Source organism: Macaca nemestrina, chromosome 8, assembly GCF_043159975.1.
Source record: "Macaca nemestrina isolate mMacNem1 chromosome 8, mMacNem.hap1, whole genome shotgun sequence".
Classification (NCBI taxonomy): domain Eukaryota; kingdom Metazoa; phylum Chordata; class Mammalia; order Primates; family Cercopithecidae; genus Macaca; species Macaca nemestrina.
The window spans coordinates 143,835,935-143,851,160 of record NC_092132.1 but is presented as its reverse complement, the minus strand read 5'-3'; positions in this window follow the sequence as shown (position 1 = coordinate 143,851,160).

Sequence of the window (15,226 nt, the reverse complement as noted above, 5' to 3'; positions counted from 1 at the left end):
AATGAGGCATGTTTTGGGGTAAAATATTTTGATTTTCTTCCTTGTCTCATAACAGAATCAGGTTGGAAAGTAAGTCATGATATACAGGGTTAAAGAAAACCCCATCTGATGAGAATTTATGATTTGTAGGGCGTGACTCCCCAGACCTCTTAGATAGGAATTTGGGCAAGATAAAAAAATCAGAGTATAGTCCTCAATCCCATCTCATATACTTTATATAAACCATAGAAAGAGGGAAAGAAAAGGAAGGAGGAGATTTTCTTATCTCTTTGCTGGATTCTTGGGTATATATGCCTTGTTTATAAACCAGAATGAACTTCTTGTGTCCAGAGGGCTGGAGGAGCATTATTATTATATATAAAACCGTTGCCCATAAACTGAGTTCTGTTCCCACTTTGTATTGGTGACAAAGGAAGAATCTCCTAGCAGAAAAGACAATCAGGTTTTATTCACCGGCCAGGGAACAAAGGAGGGAGGCTCTGGCTCTCAATGTCCCTTTTCGCTGAACTATAGAAGGCCTGGGTTTTTTAAGGACTAAGTGCAGGGTGAGAAAGGAATGTTTGCATGTGCTGGGCAGGACTCCAGACACACAGGCTGGATTCAAACATATGTCTTCATACAACACATATACACAAATGAGTGGAGATTTTCTTTTGGCGGAATAATTTTAGCATTGAAGGCAACTTGGGGCACCTGTTCTGTTGCTCTGGTTTGCAGGGTCTTATCTCCCTCTAGTATCTGATCAGGGGTCAAGAAGTTCTGTGCCATGCCGGGACATCTAGTTTCTTTAAGTAACTATGCCTACAAATAAAGGGACTAAAGAAAAGCAGTAACTTTTCCAGTTAATTCATCAGGGCTGCCCCGGTAACAAAATCACAAACAAGCTAAAGCTATTCCCTATACTGTTTTTCTTGTTACCACTAGTATTTCCAGTCTATCTTTTGCTTTTTTGTGTTTTGGGGTTTTTTTTGAGACAGCGTCCGGTTCTATCACCCAGACTGGGGGGTAGTAGCGCCATCATAACTCACTGTAGCCTCAAACTTTTGGACTCCAGCGATCCTCCCACCTCAGCCTCCCAAGTAGCTGGGATTACAGGTGTGTGCCACCACGCCTGGCTAATTGTTTTTACTATTTGTTGAGAGGTCTTGCTGCATTGCCCAAGCTGGTCTTAAACTCATGGCCTCAAGTGATCCTCCTGCCTCAGCCTCCCAAAGTGTTGGGACTACAGGCGTGAGCCACTGTGCCCAGCCTCTACTCCATCTTTTTTTTTTTTTGAGATGGAGTCTTGCTCTGCTGCCTAGGCAGGAGTGCAGTTGCATGATCTTGGCTCACTGCAATCTCCATCTCCCGGGTTCAAGTGATTCTCCTGCCTCAGCGTCCCGAGTAGCTGGGATTACAGGTGCCCACTACCATGCCCAGCTAATTTTTGTATTTTTAGTAGAGACGGGGTTCACCATGTTGATCAGGCTGGTCTTAAACCCCTCACCTCAGGTGATCCACCCCCGCTCGGTCTCCCAGAGTGCTGAGATTACAGGCGTGAGCCACTCTGCCTGACTGAGTTGTATTTTTCTGTGAATGTGTACATTTTGCCTAAGTTGTCAAATTTGTTGACTTACAGTTGTTCATAATCGCTTCCTAACAGCTTTTTAATATCTATCTAATCTATAGTCATGTCTGTTTTCCAATATTTGCAATTTCGGTCTTCTCTGTCTTTTTCTTACCAGTTGTGCTAAAATCACTTTGGAATGTCTTTTCAAAAAACCTTTGACTTTGTTGATTTTTTTATTGTATATTTTCTTTTTTTTTTTTTTTTTTTTTTTTTTTGAGATGGAGTCTCGCTCTGTCGCCCAGGCTGGAGTGCAGTGGCCGGATCTCAGCTCACTGCAAGCTCCGCCTCCCGGGTTCACGCCATTCTCCTGCCTCAGCCTCCCGAGTAGCTGGGACTACAGGCGCCCGCCACCTCAGCCGGCTAGTTTTTTGTATTTTTTAGTAGACACGGGGTTTCACCGTGTTGGCCAGGATGGTCTCAATCTCCTGACCTCGTGATCCGCCCGTCTCGGCCTCCCAAAGTGCTGGGATTACAGGCTTGAGCCACCGCGCCCGGCCGTATATTTTCTATTTTATTAATCTTTCCTCTTTATATTTTCTTTTCTTCTGTTATTTGAATTTAATTTGTCGTGGTTTTAAAAACTGCTTAACGTGGATACCAGTAAGACCTGCATTGAAAATACTCTCTTTAGAGTGGCGACAGGTTGCATCATTCCATTCACCTTTTTTCCCCATTGTCCTTTGTGTGACCAAAAGCAAGTATTTTCAAATGAGAGCCCCTTAATAAACTAGGGCTATAGGTTGTTAATATGAAAATCTCATTTTTTTAGGGGGCACCTCCTATAGTGTAGAGCTGTGGCCATAATTGTAATTAAGCATGTAACAATTCAAAACATTGCCCAAGGGTCTGATGGCTGAGGATCAATTTTTACACACACAAGTTATTATACGGTAGGAAGTGACTTAGTACCAAGGATAACTGAGCACCGTGGCAGTGACCTTGGACAATGCCACTTTTGATCTCCTTTCGAGAATAATCTATTAGGAGTACTGTATTAGTTTCCCAGGGCTGCTATAGCAAAGTACCATAAACTAGGTGGCTTAGAAAAACAGAAATGTGGCCGGGCGCAGTGGCTCACACCTGTAATCTCAGCACTTTGGGAGGCCGAGGAGGAGGATCACTTGAGGTCAGGAGATTGTGACCAGCCTGGCCAACATGGCAAAATGCCATCTCTACTAAACATACAAAAATTACCTGGGTGTGGTGGCACACAACTGTAATTCCAGCTACTTGGGAGGCTGAGGCAGGAGAATTGCTTGAACCCACGAGGTGGAGGTTTCAGTGAGCTGAGATCGCACCACTGTACTCCAGCCTTGGCCGCAGAGTGAGACTCTGTCCCCCTGCCCCGCACCCCCCAAAAAAGAAAAACAGAAATGTATTGCATCACAGTTCTGGAGGCTACAAGTTCGAAGTGAAGGCAGCAGCAGAGCCATACTCTCCCTGAATCCTATAAGGGTTGTTCCTTCCTTCTCTTTTTGTAGCTTCTGATAGTTGGCTGTCAATATGTGGAGTCCCCTGGCTAGAACATGCATCACCTGAATCTTCTGTCTTCATCCATCCATCTTTCTTCTTTGCATGTCTGTCTCTGTGTTCAAATTTCCTCTTTTTTTTTTTTTTTTATTGTTGTTGTTGAGACGGAGTCTTGCTTGGTCGTCCAGGCTGGAGTACAATGGTGTGATCCTGGCTCACTGCAGCCTCTGCCTCCTGAGTTCAAGTGATTCTGTTGCCTCAGCCTCTGGAGTAGCTGGGATTACAGGTGCATGACACCAAGCCCAGCTAATTTTTTTTTTTTTGTATTTTTAGTAGAGACAGGGTTTCACTGTGTTGGCCAGGCTGGTCTCGAACTCCTGGTCTCCAGTGATTGACCTGCCTTGGCCTCCCAAAGTGCTGGAATGACAGGCGTGACCCACTGCACCTGGCCAAATTTCCTCTTTTTATAAGGACATCAGCATATTGGATTAGGGCCTACCCTAACGATCTCATTTTAACTTGATTCAATCAGCAAATACCCTATTTCCAAATTAGGTAACATTCTGAGGTACTGGGGGTTCGGATCCAACACATCTTTTTGGGAAGATACAATTCAACTTCTTCTTTTTTTTATTCTGAGACGAGTCTTGCTCTGTGGCCCAGGCTGGAGTGCAGTGGTGTGATCTCGGTTCACTGCAACCTCCGCCTCCCGGGTTCACGCCATTCTCCTGCATCAGCCTCCTGAGTAGCTGGAACTACAGGCGCCCACCACCACGCCTGGCTATCTTTTTTTTTTTTTTTTTTTTTTTTTTTTTTTTTTTTTTTTTTAGTAGAGACAGGGTTTCACCATGTTAGCCAGGGTGGTCTGGATCTCCTGACCTTGTGATTAGCCGGCCTTGGCCTCCCAAAGTGCTGGGATTACAGGAGTGAGCCACTGTGCCTGGTCTACAATTAAACTTATAACAAGGACAATTTCAATGCCTGTTAAGAAGGCTCCACCGGGCCAGCCATGTTGATTCATGCCTGTAATTTCAGCACTTTGGGAGGCCAAAGTAGGAAGATCATTTGAGGTCAGGAGTTCGAGACCAGCCTGGCCAACATGGTGAAACCCCATCTCTACTAAAAATACAAAAATTAGCCGGCTGCGGTGGCACATGCCTGTAGTCCCAGATACTCGGGAGGCTGAGGCAGGAGAATCGCTTGAACCTGGGAGATGGAGGTTGCAGTGAGATGAGATTGTGCCACTGCACTCCAGCCTGGGTGACAGAGCAAGACCCCATTTCTAAAAAAGGAAAGGAAGGGAAGGGAATGGGAGAGGAGGGGAGGGGAGGGACATGTTTTAGAAAATGGTCAGATGCTAATGCATGCGCTTCTAGAATACACTGAGGCTTCTCTCTGGTACCTCTTATGTTTTAGAAATTTAGTTCCTACTCTGCCTCTGTAATGCTCTCAGTTGTCTGCAATGTTTCTTTCTAAATCGCACTTTAGCATTCTCACCCTCTAGGCAACATCAATAGATTTTTAAGACCAGAAAGCAGAGGGGCAAATGAACTACTAAGTATAGCTACATTCCTGGGTCAATTAAATCCAAATTGACATCCCCAGTGCATCTGTAATGCAGTAACGATGATGGTCTACCTCATAGGGATGTTGTGAGGAATAACAAATTAATGATTGTAAAGCACTCTGAAAATAGAAAAGCCTCAATAAAAGCTTGTAATGATTAACGGTAATCATTTGCAATTGACCTAGAAATTACTGTTAAGTTATAGCACACATCTTGTAACCCATTATTTTCTTACCATTTTGGACTTCCAGCTCCAAGCTCTGTGGAGAGAGATTCTATGCTGCTACACTGCAGCTCCCAAGAGCCTTCTCAAGAGAAATGGGAAAGCAACACTACCCTGTGACCCTTGCCTCTCAAATTTTCCTTTTCTTCCCTATAGTTGAGATTGGAGATAATTCTTTTATTTATTTATTTTTGACACAGGGTCTTGCTTCTGTTGCCCAGGCTGGAGTGCAATGGCTCAATCATAGCTCACTGCAGCCTCGAACTCCTGAGCTCAAGCAATCCTCCCGCCTCAGCCTTCCAAGTGGCTGGGCGCTCAGGCGCACACTAACACGCCCAGCTAATTTTTTTTTATTTTTAAATTTTTTTGTAGAGGTAGGGGTTTTGCCGTGTTGCCCAGGCTGTGAATTCCTGATATTCATTCATCCAACTGTTATTTACTGAGCATGCCAGGCACAGGCCTGGGTTCTGGTGACACAAAGATGAAAAAGCAAAGTAGACGTGGTACCTATTCTCTTGGAGTTAATAGTCTAATCAGGGTTGGGCACGGTGGCTCTTGCCTGTAATCCTGGCACTTTGGGAGGCTAAGTCAGGCGGATCACCAGAGGTCGGGAGTTCGAGACCAGCCTGGCCAACATGGTAAAACCCTGTCTCTACCAAAAATACAAAAATTAGCTGGGTGTGGTGGCGGGCGCCTGTAATCCCAGCTACTGGGGAGGCTGAGGCAGGAGAATGGCTTGAACCTGGGAGGCGGAGGTTGCCGTGAGCTGAGATCGTGCCACTGCGCTCCTGCCTGGGCAATAGAGTGAGACTCCATCTCAAAAAAAAAAAAGAAAAATAAAAGAAACTAATCAGACATAAAGATAAAATCATCAGGTGATTATAAAAATAATGTACTAAATATGCTGAGATGGGAAATGCAGAAGAAACGAGGAAGGGACAAATAAGCCCACTGTGGGAGCGGGAGTGTGTGCCAGGGACTGGGTTGATTGGGAGTTGAGGTGAAACACCATGCCTCGCCCTTCAAGGGCATTCTGCTCCCGTCCATCACACTGTCACACTGTCCTAAAGAACTATGCTTAGAGAACAACTAATCCCCCATCTTACTTCACCAGGCGATGGCTCACCTAAGGAGCTTTTTGCTTTCTCTCTTTAAAAAACTGAAAGGGGCCAGGCGCAGTGGCTCACGCCTATAATCCCAGCACTTTGGGAGACCGAGGTGGATGGATCACCTGAGATCTGGAGTTCGAGACCAGTCTGACCAACATGGAGAAACCCCATCTCTACTAAAAATACAAAATTAGCCGAGAGTGGTAGCACATGCCTGTAATCCCAGCCACTTGGGAAGGTTGAGGCAGGAGAATTGCTTGAATCTGGGAGGCAGTTGTTGCGGTGAGCTGAGATCGTGCCATTGCACTCCAGCCTGGGCAATAAGAGCGAAACTCCATCTCAAAAACAAAACAAAACAAAACAAAAAACCTGAAAGGGAGAGGTAGGTCTTTTACCAGACCAAAAAGAACTTGCCCTATCTGCTCAGCTATCCAGGGGTTAGGATTAATAAACTGGTAAGCAGCCACTAGGAAGATGTGCAATACGCTGTTGGGTTTCTGGTTCTGCCAGACCTTGGCGTTTTCTGTGAAGAGTATGGAAGCCCTCCTGCAGGTGCCACTCGATTTTATGATGAATAATGACCCTAATTAGGGAAACATCCTAGTCAGAATTTTGGATTATTCATCCTGCTGACCTCAATGCCTCTGCATCCCAGGACGCCGGTCTCTCCATCTTCCTATGTCTGGGTGATTAAGGTTCTAATTACTTCTCTAGTTCCACGGAGGCAGGATGTATTCCTTGTTCCTCCTGTGCTTCCAAGAACTGGATTTTTCATCTTGCATCTCAGCCTTTCTTCACGATGGAAGAGTCCGTCAATCCAGGCTGCTGGTGAATGGTTCCCTAGTCAGAAGCCCTTTTCTGACAACTTCCATTCCACAGCTGGGCGCTCAGCTGTGGCTTTTTCTGTCTCTTCCTGACACATAATTCTAGATTCCAGACATGTTTCAGATGTTTAAATCTGGCCCATTTTCTCCTTCCTTTCCTTCCTGTCTTCAACAAATATTTATCAAGCCCCTCTGATCTCACCACTGTGCTTGACTGTGGCCACACAAAGGTTTAAACTAACAGTCAGACTTCCCTTCACAGCTTTCTCTAGAATCACCAAATACTGGTCAGATCCTTGGAAGGATCCATGCAGCTTCTCAGCCTCCTAGGGTGAAATGCATTTAAAATAAGGTCGAATAAGGCCAGGATTTAAAGCTATCACTTCAAAAAGTGACTGCTTCCTGGGTACTGAGCACAGCAGCTTCCGGCTGTCTCCAACCAGCTTGGGTCTCTCTGTTCTGAATTTTGACTAATTCTGCTTCCTCTCAGCTTCGCTCAGCTCTTGTCTCTATGCTATGAGCACAGCCTGACTCAGTGAATGGCTATTCTTTCTGTTCAGCACATCCTGTAATTGTTTCTGGACTCTGTAATAGGCTTTGGTTGTAACCATGAATATTTTTCCAGGGTTTAGTTTGCACAAGGTCCCAGAGGGAAGTACTTTATTCTGTAATTTCTTGGATTTGACCTGTTGGGTCAAAGCTTGAAGAGCTTAATCGAATATGTGGATCCCTGCACCCATACATAAATATAGTTCTTACCGCCTGGACCCAAAAGCTGCTTGACCGCCTAGACCCATCCACATGCTCCCACCAGAGCAAGGTTTTAGCAGAGAGGGGAGGACACAGTGATCACTCCCCTGAGAGTTGCATGAAATCATCGAAACGATGTGTTCTGAGCTACTGAGCTATCACTGTGAAATCTGGCTCCACTGGTTACCAGGTGAACTTCAAATTCTACTCTCTTAATTGAGCGAGATATAATCCATTTCAGTAGACTGTTGTAAATATTAAAAAATATAGTAAGCAGGCCGGGTGCGGTGGCTGATGCCTGTAATCCCAGCACTTTGGGAGGCCAAGGCGGGTGGATCACCTGAGGTCAGGAGTTTGAGACAACCCTGGCCAACATGGTGAAGCCCCCGTCTCTACTAAAAATACAAAAATTAGTCTGCCATGGTGGCACATGCCTGTAGTCCCAGATACTCAGAATAATGGCACATCATAAGGCTCTGTGAATATCTGTTAATCCCCAGCAAAGAACAGAAGGCTCTGTCTCCTTACACGTGTAATTCAGAAATCAACGTCTAGTGCCCAATTTCTTTTTCTTTTTCTTTTTCTTTTTCTTTTCTTTTTTTTTTTTTTTTTTTGTGAGACGGAGTCTCGCTCAGTCACCAGGCTGGAGTGCAGTGGCATGATCTCGACTCACTGCAACCTCTGCCTCCTGGGTTCAAGCAATTATCCTGCCTAAGCCTACCGTGTAGCTGGGACTACAGGCGCCCCACCACCATGCTGGGCTAATTTTTTTTTTTTTTTTTTTTTTTTTTTTTTGAGGCCGAGTCTCGCTCTGTGGCCCAGGCTGGAGTGCAGTGGCGCGATCTTGGCTCACTGCAAGCTCCGCCTCCCGGGTTCACGCCATTCTCCGGCCTCAGCCTCCCGAGTAGCTGGGACTACAGGCGCCGCCACCACGCCCGGCTAATTTTTTTGTATTTTTTAGTAGAGACGGGGTTTCATTGTGTTAGCCTGGATGGTCTCGATCTCCTGATCTCGTGATCCGCCCGTCTCGGCCTCCCAAAGTGCTGGGATTACAGGCTTGAGCCACCGCGCCCGGCCAATTTTTGTATTTTTAGTAGAAACAGAGTTTCACCATGTTGGCCAGGATGGTCTCGATCTCTTGACCTGGTAATCTGCCCACCTCGACCTCCCAAAGTGCTGGGATTACAGACGTGAGCCACCATGCCTGGCCTCACTGCCTAATTGCTAACAGGATTTGAAGAGAATCAGGGTTTTTATTTTTTATTTTTATGTTTTAAAAAGTGACTGCTAAAGGGAAGCTTGTAAGGCCATACTTCAGTACAATTATGAAGCTAGATTCCAGAGCTGCTAACCTGGCAGTCCTGTGACCTCCCCAAGGACAGATTAATTTAAAGTAGGTGAAGAAGAACAACAATTATTATCTTTTGTAGGACCGAGGAGTGCTTGTTAGGAACAAAATGTACAATTGAATGCTAATAATGGTTCTGCAGTCTGAGCATTTCTGAATAGTTTAGGTATAAAAATTGCTTTTGGTTTATGTAACTCTGTTTCTTGTGATATTTGCTCCTCTGGGGAAGTGTAAAAGAAAAATGAAACTCTTTCTTAGGCCCACTGTTCAGGGAAAAATGGCATTGCTCTCATAGAATGAGAAACAAGGTAGGAAAGGGGTATGACACTATCAAAATTATTTATATCTGTTTTTCCATTTGTATTAGAGATAGCATTGCTATTAATCAAGGACTTTACCATGGCTAGTTTCAAAATATATATCTTCAGGTGATATAGCAGAGATATGATGAGTTCCTTATGAATTGTCACCAAAAGAAGATACAGCCCTAATTCCTCAATTGTTCTAAACAGAGCCAATATTCTGTGCTTCTTTTATGTACCTAGAGGTTAAGTAGTATGATATTTCTTAGAAATGCAGGTGACAAAATATTGTAATCAAATAGCAATAATACTCTGAATTTGTGAAATATCTTTTTTCAAATTTTTTTGAGACGGAATCTCACACTGTCGCCTGGGCTGGAGTGCAGTCTCGAGATCTCAGCTCACTGCAACCTCCACCTCCTGCATTCAAGTGATTCTCCTGCCTCAGCCTCCTGTGTAGCTGGGATTACAGGTGCTTGCCACCACTCCCAGTTAATTTTTTGTATTTTTAGTAGAGACAGGGTTTCACTATGTTGGCCAGGCTTGTCTCAAACTCCTGACCTCATGATTCGCCCACCTCAGCCTCCCAAAGTGCTGAGATTACAGGCATGCACTGCTGCACTTGGCCAATATCTTTCTTTTAAATAGTTTAAGAGATTTTCATGTATTTTTCTTTTCCCCCTCAAGAAAACTGGAAGCTGGGCACAGTGGCTCACATCTGTAATCCCAGCACTTTGGGAACCCAAGTCAGGCAGATCACCTGAGGTCAGGAGTTCGAGACCAGCCTGACCAACTCAGCGAAACCCCGTCTCTACTGAAAAAACAAAAATAAGCCAGGCATGGTGGCAGGCGCCAGTAGTCTCAGCTACTCGGGAGGCTGAGGCAGGAGAATTGCTTGAACCCAGGAGACGAAGGTTGCAGTGAGCCGAGATCGTGCCACTGCACTCCAGCCTGGGTGAAGAGTAAGACTCTGTCTCACCAAAAAAAAAAAAAAGAAAAAAGTTAAAGAAAACTGGAAACTGGGCACAGTGGCTCACTTCTGTAATCCCAGCACTTTGGGAGGCTGAGGCAGGAGGATCACTTGAGCCTAAGAGTTCGAGACTAGTCTGGGCAACATAATGAGACCTTGTCTCTACAAAAAGTACAAAATATATATATATATTTAGCCAGGCATGGTGGCACACGCCTGTAGCCCCAACTACTCATGGAGCTGAGGTGGGAGGACCATCTAAGCCTGAGGAGGTTGAGGCTGCAGTGAACCGTGACTGCACTCCTGCACTCCAGCCTGGGCAACAGAGTGAGACCTTGTATCACACACACACAAAACAAACTAGAAATATTTTCCCTATATGCCTCTATATGTTAGGATAAAAATTGTGTGGGCTTTATTGATTCCTGAATTATGGGATTATACACTCTAAGGCACACATGTCCTGCTCCCCTTAGCAACAGCCCTGTTGAATGATTATCCATGGAACTGGAATTTGAAATAGATGGGTTTTAGTAAATTCCCAGCCAATGTGTTGCTTCAGGTGGATTTAGGCAAGTTCTTTAACCTCTCTGCGCTTTCATTTGTCTCTCTAGGAAATGGGGGTAAACATAGAAAAGCCATTTAATTGCTTAGCTAGCACTGTTACCTATGCAACTTGGCATCCAGTGACCCAGGAATGCCACTTGAGCCTCCACTGTGGTTGGGAGCGAAGTTGATGGTGAGAGTGCAAAAGCTGCTGGTGGATACCCCCAGTGAGAATCTGCTATCCTTCCCTTCCCTACCTACACAGAGGATGCCCAGCCTTCTCTATCTGCCTCTGGCCTGAGACAGAAGTAGGATCCGGCCTTCTCAGTGACTTTGGTGGAAACAGCCACCGCAGCAGCCTCCTTGTAAATGCACATGCCCGTTGATTCCTGTGTCCTATGCAGGGGCCCCCATGATTCATTGGGATGGTTGCTTTACTTTAACATCTTCCACACAACAAAATTTGTGGCCATTTCTGAGACGGTTGCAAATTCAGAGCCACAGTCAGTCATTCATGAGATTGTGATGGATCTGTTTTTCCACCAAGTGCCTCTTTTCTTCATTCTCATGTCTCATTCTTTATTCCTTTGAAAGTAAGTCTCCAAGAAAATGCTCATCTCAAACGGAAATCAATGAGCAGACCTAATAAGTTCACAATTTTACACCCAAAATGTTACTCAACTGTGTACGTTTTTGAAAGCCAGGGCTTTATATTTGCATATGGTGAAAAAAAAAATTAGATACACGGAATAAAATCTCCCCTATTTCGGCGTGGTGACTCATGTCTGTAATCCCAATACTTTGGGAGGCTGAGGCAGGCGGATCATGAGGTCAGGAGATCAAGACCTGGCTAACACGGTGAAACCCTGTCTTTACTAAAAATACAAAAAAATTAGCCGGGCATGGTGGTGGGCGCCTATAGTCCCAGCTACTCAGGAGCCTGAGGGAGAAGAATGGCGTGAACCCGGGAGGCGGAGCTTGCAGTGAGCCAAGATCGCGCCACTGCACTCCAGCCTGGGCGACAAAGCGAGACTCCGTCTCAAAAAAAAAAAAAAAAAAGAAAAGAAAATCTCCCCTATTTCAACTCCTTTTACCTTTTAGAATAACAAAACAGTTAAAAGATTTTAAGATAAAACAAAATTTCCAGTGCTGCCAAGAATGAATACCACCAACTCACATCTGAAATACTGTGAGTTTTCTTCTCTAGGAATATTCGTTTTTCTGTTCACACTCACATTTTAGGCTCTGACTTTTACGGCATGACAGGTCTAATCATTACCACTAAACTGTATTCCTAAACCAATTCAGCAAATTGAAGGGACTCACCCAAGGTGGATTTGCTGATGAACGGCCTACTTTTATCTCTCTGAGAATCCGAAGTTAGCGTACTTGCCTTTGGGTTTCTGCCAGCCTTTTTATCTGAAAAATTCAAACAGAGATCTCCTCAGTTGACAGTGTATACATTAGGGAGGCTTCTAAACATCATCTAAAAAGACAAAGCTGCCAAGAGATAGTAAACAGCATTCAATAAATAGAACCTGCTTGGGTGAATGCCTTCTGGTGTTGAATGTTTTGATGCAGTACTTGGAAGTTTTCCTAGTTGTTTAATAATTGATGAGATATCTGAACATATTGAGGCACAAACACACGATTTAAAGTGGAAAATTTTCTATTGTCCTTATTCACCCGTCATTAGCGTTGAGTCATAGTACTCTAATGGTGTCCTTCAAAAGTAATCCTAGAGCCTCGGAAGGTATTAAGAGATGGTGTTAGGTTGGGCGCAGTGGCTCACACCTGTAATCCCAGCACTTTGGGGTGCTGAGGTGGATGGATCACCTGAGGTCGGGACTTCGGGATCAGCCTGGCCAATATGGTGAAACCCTGTCTCTGGTAAATATACAAAAAATTAGCTGGGCGTGGTGGCGGGTACCTGTAATCGCTGCTACCTGGGAGACTGAGACAGGAGAATCATGGAGGTTGCAGTGAGCCGAGATGGTGCCACTGCACTCCAGCTTGGGCACAACAGAGCGAGATTCTGTCTTAAAAAAAAAAAAATAGTTATAGTATCTTGATGGATTCCACACAGTCTTCAAGGAACTCCCTAGGTTAACAATATCAGATATCTTAAAATTACTCAACTTAAAAAAGAGTGAGTGGGAATATTTCTAGAAAAACAATTACTTATAAAGTCTCTTATGGGACAGAGAAGCAAGAGGATGAATGACTTGGCTTTTATTTTCTTACCATATATGGGGCTTTTCCTTGTGTTGTTCTGGAATGTTCAGCCCAGATTTCTCCCTGTTCTGGGATGGGGCTGGCCATGGCTGGGGAAACAACAGATCGTCCCTTTGTTCCCCGAGGCAGGGTTTTAGCTGTATGAATTGACAAACTTCAGGGGTACCCATTAAACTTCCAAGGGGAAAGCCTCATGCAGAGCTACGAGGAGAAAATCAGGAGAGGCAGGTTTGAATTAATCAAAAAAGTAATTAGAGTAGGGTTCAAGTTGGCTTGTGAGGTACATAGCATAAAGCAATGTAGAAAATATGTAAGAAGACGAAGAATGATGGGTGAAGTAGAAGAGAAATGAAGGGAAGGGTTAAGTTAAAACCAGAAGTAAAGTTGGTATGAAAACACAGCTACAAAACCCAGGACATCCAAAGACAGCAGAGTGATCACTTACACTGAAGATCAGAACAAGTGGGACACGTGGCTATCCCCCATATTCTGACCAGAAAGAAATTCCTCTTCCTTTTTTTCTGAGCTGGAGTCTTGCTCTGTTGCCAGGCTGGAGTGCAGTGGTGTGATCTCGGCTCACTGCAACCTCCGCCTCCTGGGTTCCAGTGATTCTCCTGCCTCAGCCTCCCGAGTAGCTGGGACTACAGGCATGCACCACCACGCCCCGTTAATTTTTATATTTTTAGTAGAGACGGGGTTTCACCATGTTAATCTTGATTTCTTGACCTCGTGATCCGGCTGCCTCAGCCTCCCAAAGAGCTTGGATTACAGGTGTGAGCTGCTGCCCCCCGCCGCTTCTTCCATTTTTTTTTATCTGGACCATCTACAAGAGCTTACCTACATCTAAGGCAGTGATCCCATTTTCTGTGGTTATTCCAGATGATTCTTTCAGCTTATGCAGAAGACAGATCACATCTCTATAGAGTCAAATAGGTATGAAGAAGGTTTCTTTCTGAGACTCATGACAATCTAGCTTCTTGTTCTTCTCTCCTGCTTGTCTCTTTAACTCCCTACATAGGAAGGAAGAACAGGAAAAGGAAATACATACTCATTTTTTCTTACTGTAGGTTAAGTGCTGGGCTGGATTTTCCTGAGTTATTTCACTTAGTACTCATAAACTTATGAGGGAGGTACTATTTTTCCCATTTTATAGACGAGGAATGAGTCCCAAAGAAGTTGATGTATTTCCCCAGTGCTGATATGTGACAGAGGCAGAGTTTGGACTGGCAACTGACTTAGACAGTAAATCAGATATAGCTATAATTTCTGTTTAAATGAATCAATCAGCAAGATCTTTCTAAGTATCCATCATGTGCCCAGCCCTGGAGATGTTCCATAACTCCCCCAAGCTCCCCTATTTCCTAACTCTCAGTATGGAAAAATATCTGTGGATAAAAGCAGAGTAAAAAGGACTTGATTTTTTTTAATATTCCAGTGATGTTTCATTTTTCTATCTTTTTTTTTTCCCTGATCATTCTCCCTTAAGCAATATATATTGGTTAGGATATTAAAAATAAGCAGAAAGCCATTTTATTTTCCCAGCTGCCCTCTATCTAAGCAAGGCATAGCTAGGTAGAGGTAATTTCAATCCATTTTGGGAAAAAAGACCGCCCGCTTTGGCATGTTTTTATCCACAGAACTATCAGGCTGTAGATGAATCCAGGACAAAGCATCTTCATTGCATTATATGCAAGGGAAACAGAGTCAAAGTCATCTTAACTTTGTAATGAATAGCATTTTGTCAGAGTGAATATTTGGCTCGTGGGAGGTTAAAGGAGAAAGAGGATTAAAATGCTTTAATAGTCAGAGACTAGCACAGTGAAATGAATGTATTGCTTTTAGGAGGGTCCCCAATGGACTGCACATAATGAAACTTGCTATCCGATGAGGCTGCCTGGGTGAGGAGACAGGCTGGCAGGCGGGAGCAGCATACTGAATACAGGGCTGTCAGGGAACCTAAGGTGACCCTCACACCTGCAGCAGAGGTGGCAGGTTTCTCCCCTGCCTAGGTGAACAGATACGCAGAATAAATGTGCCAAAGTTCCTGGGGGGTGAAGAAGGGTCACAGGCCTATCAGTAGTGCTGCTTGAGACCATCTGTTTTCAGATACGAAAACAGACCATGCAGATATGAGACAGACAGGACATGAATGGGAAAGCAACAGTCTGGCTGTACTTGGATGAACTAGAAAATGAATCACACCAGTTTGCTTCCTGAAGGGAGTGTATTTTAACAGACCCAGAGGACCAGGTGAGATATCTGGATGCTAAATA